Source organism: Cebus imitator, unplaced genomic scaffold (genome assembly GCF_001604975.1).
Source record: "Cebus imitator isolate Cc_AM_T3 unplaced genomic scaffold, Cebus_imitator-1.0 Scaffold316, whole genome shotgun sequence".
In the NCBI taxonomy this organism is placed as follows: domain Eukaryota; kingdom Metazoa; phylum Chordata; class Mammalia; order Primates; family Cebidae; genus Cebus; species Cebus imitator.
Window position 1 is genome coordinate 225,371 of NW_016107631.1, and position 6,854 is coordinate 232,224.

General features: G+C 40.9%; 1 protein-coding gene and 1 long non-coding RNA gene across 2 annotated transcripts in view; both read right to left on the bottom strand.

Annotated features, from left to right (window-relative positions):
• Nucleotides 1-6,854, bottom strand: part of SLC3A2 (solute carrier family 3 member 2) — a 40,489-nt gene that overhangs the window by 21,303 nt on the left and 12,332 nt on the right. The window lies entirely within an intron of this gene.
• On the bottom strand, nt 3,419-5,944 carry LOC119467660. The gene is made up of 2 exons (XR_005196205.1): nt 5,397-5,944; nt 3,419-5,085 (listed from the first exon to the last, which is right to left on the bottom strand). It is a non-coding gene; the product is annotated as an uncharacterized LOC119467660 (long non-coding RNA).

Consider the following 6,854-nt stretch of genomic DNA (forward strand, 5'->3'; position numbering starts at 1 on the left):
AAAAAAAAAAAAAAAAAAAAAAAAAAAAAAAAAAAAAAAGAAAATACTACTCTCATCAGCACTCTCAGTAAAGAGTCAGGGGGCTGAAGGAACTCCTGAGAATAGTGTAAATATCAGTATATAAGACGATAGTGAAGAAGAGTTTGATAGAAAATCTTTCCGGTCAGAAAAATGAGAAACGGAAAGATTAGTTTCATGAGGGCATCACGAAAATGAGGTAATCTATGCAAATATGTCTAAAATGCCTCACAGTTTGGAGGAACCTCCTTCAGTATTCACTCAGAAACGGACTGAGCCAACAGCACCAAAATGAGATAGTCATGAATGGCCACCTCCTCCCAGTCCTGGCAAGGTAAAAATCGATTCATTAAGTGGCAAACTCAGGAAGTTCGATCTCCGCTGCCAGGACAATTAACAGGATAATGAGTAGAAGTCACAACACCTGTAGTTTATAGTGGTGTGCAGCAAATGCCACCACAAAGTGCTGTAAAATTATAAAAATATTAAATTAAAATAAATTTTAAAAGTAAAAAATAGGCCTGGCGCGGTGGCTCACGCCTGTAATCCTAGCACTTTAGGAGGCCGAGGTGGGTGGATCACCTGAGGTCAGGAGTTCAAGACCAGCCTGGCCATCACGGTGAAACCCCATCTTTAAAAAAAAAAAAAAAAGTAAAAAATAAATAAATTGTTTCCTGCTACCTCAGTTAGTGCAACAGTAGATCTGTGTTGCATTCGGCCTATAACAATTCTCCCAGGGGACACACCACAGAAATTATCTATAGGGGTGTGCGGGCCTCTACCAGAAAATACGGTAGGACTTGTGTCAAATTGCAGGGAGTGCAGATTCAGATAGGAATTGTTCATCCAGATCTAAAGGGAGAAATTCAATTGATAGTGACTTCCAGTGCACCCTGGAAAGCAGAACAAGGAGACAGAATTGCTTCTACCTTATGTAAAAGTAGGAATCAGTGATGCAGTAAGAAAGAAGAAAATTGGTAATTCTCAAGAAAAAGCAGTGCACTGGGCAAGCAAACTTATGGATAATCGGCCAGTTTGTAATACTACAATTCAAGAAAAAACTTTTAAGGGTCTGGTAGATACTGTAGTGATATTTCTATAATAAGCTCTAGTCAATGGCCCGAGCACTGGCCAAAACAAAAGTAGTTGGGGTTGGAAACCCCAGAAGCTCACCAGAGCTGTATAATTTTGCATTGTGTGGGACCTGAAGGTCAGCAATGCACTTTTCAACCCATGGTTACTGATGTTCCCATTAATTTGTGGGGGAGAAACATTTTACAATAGTGGGGGCCTGAAATCTCTTTTCCACCAAACAACAGCAAGCAAAGTCAAAAGATTATGTCTCAAACGGGATATTGGCCTGGAAAAGGATTAGGAAAAAATGAAAATGGAACCACTCAACCTATAGAAGCTGCTATAAAATTAGACAGAGCAGGGATTGGCTACAATTTTTAATCGCGGATATTGATGAGCCTCCAGAACCCATTGCTTTAACATGGAAAACAGAAAAACCACAGGGGCCACTTCCAAAGCATAAATTGGAGGCTTATCATGAATTATCACAAGAGCACCTGGAAAGAGGGCATATATAACCTTCATTTTCTCCCTGGAATTCCCCGGTGTTTCTAATTCAAAAAAAAAATCTGGGGGATGGAGAATGCTGACTGACCTGAGAGCAGTAAATGCAGTAATTCAATCCATGGGAGCATTACAGCCAGGTATGCCTTCATCAGCGGTGATCCCAAAGGAATAGCCTTTGATAATCATAGATTTAAAAGACTGTTTCTTTACAATTCCTCTGGCAAAGCAAGATTGCTTTCACAATACCTGCAGTAAACAACCAAAAGCCAGCTAGGAGTTATCAATGGAAGGTTTTGCCTCAGGGAATGTTAAATAGTCCCACAATGTGTCAGACTTTTGTGGGAAATGATGCAAGCACTTTCCTCAGTGCTTTATCATTCACTATGTTGATGATATATCATGTGCTGCAGAAACTAGAGAAGAGTTGGTTTTATGTTATAATTGCCTAAAAGAATGTGTGCAAAAAGCAGGGCTAATTATAGCTCCTGATAAAATTCAAACCTCAACACCAGTAAAATATTTGGGAATGCAAGTTGAAGAGAGGCAAATACGCCTTCACAAGGTAGAAATTAGAAAGGACAAACTGAAAACATTAAATGATTTCTAAAAGTTGTTAGGAGACATTAATTGGATAAGGCCACCTCTCAGTATTCCTACGTACTTATGTCTAATCTATCTGCAATTTTAAGAGGTGATCCAAATTTAAATAGTAAAAGAGTGTTAACAAAAGAAGCAGCTGAGAAGTTAAAAATGATTGAAGGAAGGCCGGGCGCGGTGGCTCACGCCTGTAATCCCAGCACTTTGGGAGGCCGAGGCAGGTGGATCACAAGGTCAAGAGATCGAGACCATCCTGGTCAACATGGTGAAACCCCGTCTCTACTAAAAATACAAAAAATCAGCTGGGCATGGTGGCGCATGCCTGTAGTCCCAGCTACTCAGGAGGCTGAGGCAGGAGAATTGCCTGAACCCGGGAGGCGGAGGTTGCGGTGAGCCGAGATCGCGCCATTGCACTCCAGCCTGGGTAACATGAGTGAAACTCCGTCTCAAAAAAAAAAAAAAAAAAAAAAAAAAAAAAAAAAAAAAAAAAAAAAAAAAAAAAAAAAAAAAAAAAAAAAAAAAAAAAAAAAAATGATTGAAGAAAAAATACAGCAAGCCCAGGTAGAGTTAACACTGACAGTTACAGCTCATTGTATTCTCAACACCTCATTCTCCAACAGGAGTCATTGTTCAAGATGAAAGTTTAGTAGAATGAGTCTTCTTACCTCACAATACAAGTAAAACTTAACTGCTGTGTGCTTGGATCAAATAGCTAGTGTCATTAGTCAAGGCAGAACAAGGATTGTTCGATTGTCTGGAATATGAACCTGACAATATAATTGTTCCTTTAACTAAAAAACAAGTTTGACAAGCTGACATCAATTCGGTCAACTGGCAATTAAGCTTGGCAGATTTCGTGGACGAACTTGATAATCATTATCCTAAAACAAGTTTTTCAGTTCCTAAAGCTTCCATCATGGGTTTTACCTAAAATTACCCAAGATCAGCCAATAGAGGGCGCTGTTACTTTTACTGAGGCACCTAAGCATGGAAAAGCAGCTTGCACAGGTCCTTTACACAGAGTCATCCAAACAAATTTTCAGTCAGCACAAAGAGCAGAGTTACAAGCAGTTATCTCGGTCCTTACAGATATACAGCAACCAGTTAACATAGTTTCAGACTCAGCTCATGTAGCACATTCTACAAAAAATGTAGAAACTGCATTGTTAAAATACATTCAGGATGATCAATTAAGACAGCTATTTGAATCACTTCAAAAAGCAGAAGCAGAGAAGCTCCATTTTATTATATCATACATATTCGAACACATACTTGTTTACCTGGACCTTTAGCTCAAGCAAACGAACAGGCAGATTTACTGGTTTCTCCAGTTTTTATAGAAGCCAAAAAATTGCATGTATGAACTACAAATGCAGCAGGTTTAAAAAATATATTTCCTTTAACTTGGAGACAGTTGAAACAAATTGTCCAACATTGCCCTCAATGTCAAGTTCTTCAACTACGCACTCAAGAGGCAGTGGTAAATCATAGAAGATTACACCGAAATTCAATTTGGCAAACGGATGTTACTCATGTTCCTTCATTTGGAAAATTATCTTATGTTCATGTTACTGTGGCTACTCTCTCATTTCATTTGGGCAACTTGCCAAACAGGAGAAAGCACTGCACATGTTAAAAAAACCTGTTTTCTTGCTTTGCGATTATGAGAATTCCACAAAAAATTAAAACTGATAATGGGCTAGGATACTGCAGTAAGCCACTAAAGCAGTTCCTCAAACGATGGAACATAATTCATACAACAGGAATCCCCTGTAACTCCCAGGGACAAGCAATAGTAGAAACGGTAAACAGAACCTTAAAAACTCAACTGGCAAAACCAAAAACCGGGGTCGACAGTAAGGAGTATTTTACTCCTCAAGCACAATTACAATTGGCATTAATCACTTTAAATTTTTTGAATGTTTCCAAGGGTCCACAGCTGCCAAAAAACATTTTGTTGGACACAAAATTAATCCCAAGGAAGGAAAGACAATATGGTGGAAAGATTCCATCACCAATCAGTGGAACTTGGGAAAGGTTGTAACCTAGGGAAGAGGCTATGCTTGTATTTTACCAGGAGAAAACCAACCTCACATTTGGGTACCTACCAGGCAGCCAAAGCTTTACAATGAACCCCTACAATGAGCCCCTCCAAACTACAGAGCAAGAAGAGAAAGAACAGGCCCAGGAGTGGTGTGGCGCAAGATAGCCAAGCTGAGTGTCTCAGGGACAAAGGCAACACAGAAAACCAACCTGCTGGCATGGGGTCAAATGAAGAGGCTGGTGCAGATGGCAACAGCAAGCCTGAGGGAGACTCGCATGGAGGTGACACCAGGTAATCTTATTCTGGCAGCAGTCATGGTTGTGACTGCTGGGGTAATAACCTTGTTTCAGCAGAAGAGAACTATACGTATTGGGCCATTTCCACCTTTGATTACACCTATTACTTGGATGGATTCACCTACAGAGGTGTACATATGAAGCAGGAACAGCCGGGAGCAAGGCAACATAGTTATCTAACTGCCAAGCTCCCCTAACAAAGAGAAGCTCTGCCTCTATATAGGCTTACAACTCTAGATATTACATGTGAAAGGGTCTTGGTTTTACAGCTTTAGAAATTACACGTGAAAGAGCCTTGGGTTTACATTTCTGAGGCCTTGGCCTTAGAAATTACATGTGAAAGGATCTTGGTCCATGGAGTGGGGGTGCCAAAGCAATGCCTTCTGGAAAGATTCCCCACACCATACCTGCTATAGGAAGGCAATTAAGGAGGTGCCAGTCTTGAAATGCAGTGTGGAAGTCAAGGGGGAGGTGATCTTAGATGCTTAGGTCTCCTTCCTCACATAAATGATAGCATTTGGATGCCTGGTCTTCCTAATAACCGGTGCCCTGCTCAACCAGAGGAGAAAGGAATGTTAATGAACGTCTCTCTTGGATGTCGTTTTCCCCCATCTGTCTCGGGAAAGCTCCAGGGTGTTTAACCCTAAAGCCTCAAAGCTGGTTGATATACATCCCAAGGGATAACAGAACTGGTCCTCCTTATCCTACAGTCAGTGGATGTCCTTTAGACCAAATACCCTGTATAAGATGCAACCCTATGGACATTACACAACTTTTGAGTACACTAATCAATATAAGCCAGAAGAAAAACACTGCCCAAAAACCAATCCAGAATGGTCTCCTCAATTAGAAATTCTTACTTGGAAAGATTGTGTAGCTGACAGGGCAGTCATACTTCAAGATAATGCATATGGGGCGATTATTGACTGGGCTCCTAAAGGTAAATTAAGAAAAAAACTGTATGAGACAGGTATCTTGTGTAGATGCACCAATATTGTTAGAAATAACGGAAAATGTAACAACTAGAAATAACCTTACTAAAAGAATAGAATCTCCTTTTCCCACTAAATGTAAAGATAAAGGAACAGCCCCACCCAAACCAAAGCTCATTAAACCCATTTTAGGTCCAGAGCACCCGGAGCCTGTGGAATTGACTATGGCAACAGCTCATATGAGTGTGGAAAGGAAAAGGATCGACTGGCACAAAAAACCAAACAGAACTATTCCGTTTCCAAGTTGTGTTAAGCCACCTGTATGTTGGTATTAGGAAATGTAAGCATTAGACCTGATACTCAAACCCTTACCTGTGAAAACTGTAAATTGTTGACCTGCATGATTCAACATTTAATCCTGAAAATAGTACAGGTATTGATCGACCTACCACCTATGCAACTTACGACCATTCGACTTTACGACCACAATCGCTAGCCACGACTGCTCTGCGTCTGGCAGCGCAAACGTTGCCCAGCTGGGCGTACGACAGTGCAGACCAGCTTCCGGCAGCACTACCATCTCCGTGTGCACCATTTCAACTGTACATATAGCCTACTCAACTTACGACCAAGTCGTGTTACGACCGGTCCGTGGTCCCGACCGCGGTCGTAAGTCGAGCACTAGCTGTATTCTACTAGTCAGAGCCAGAGAAGGAGTATGGATTCCAGCAAACCTTAACCGATCATGGGAAGCCTCTCCTTCAGTACATATTATCAGAGGTACCAAAAGGAGTGTCAGATCAATCAAAATGATTCATATTTATACTAATTGCTATTACAGGAATTATAGCCGTGACAGCTACTGCTGCAGCTACAGGAGTAGCTCTGCACACCTCAGTTCAAACTGCTCACTATGTGGATCTTTGGCAGAAAAATTCTTCTAGGCTTTGGAATTCTCTAACAAGACTGGATCAAAAATTGGCAAACCAAATTAATGATCCTCGACAGACTGTAATTTGGATGGGAGATCGAATAATGAGCTGAGAACACAGATTACAGTTGAATTGTGACTGGAACACATCTGATTATTGTATTACCTCCCATACTTATAATTCTAATGAACATCATTGGGAAAAAGTAAGGAGACACTAGGGAATGAGGACAGTTTAACACTGGACATTCCCAAATTAAAGGAACAGATTTTTCACTCCTCACAGATTCATTTAAATGTTTTACCTGCAGCTGATATATTGGAATGAGCTACAGATGAACTTTCCGGCCTCAATCCTATCAAGTGGGTTAAAACTCTTGGAGGGGCCCGGCGCGGTGGCTCACGCCTATAATCCTAGCACTTTGGGAGGCCAAGGCGGGAGGATCACGAGGTCA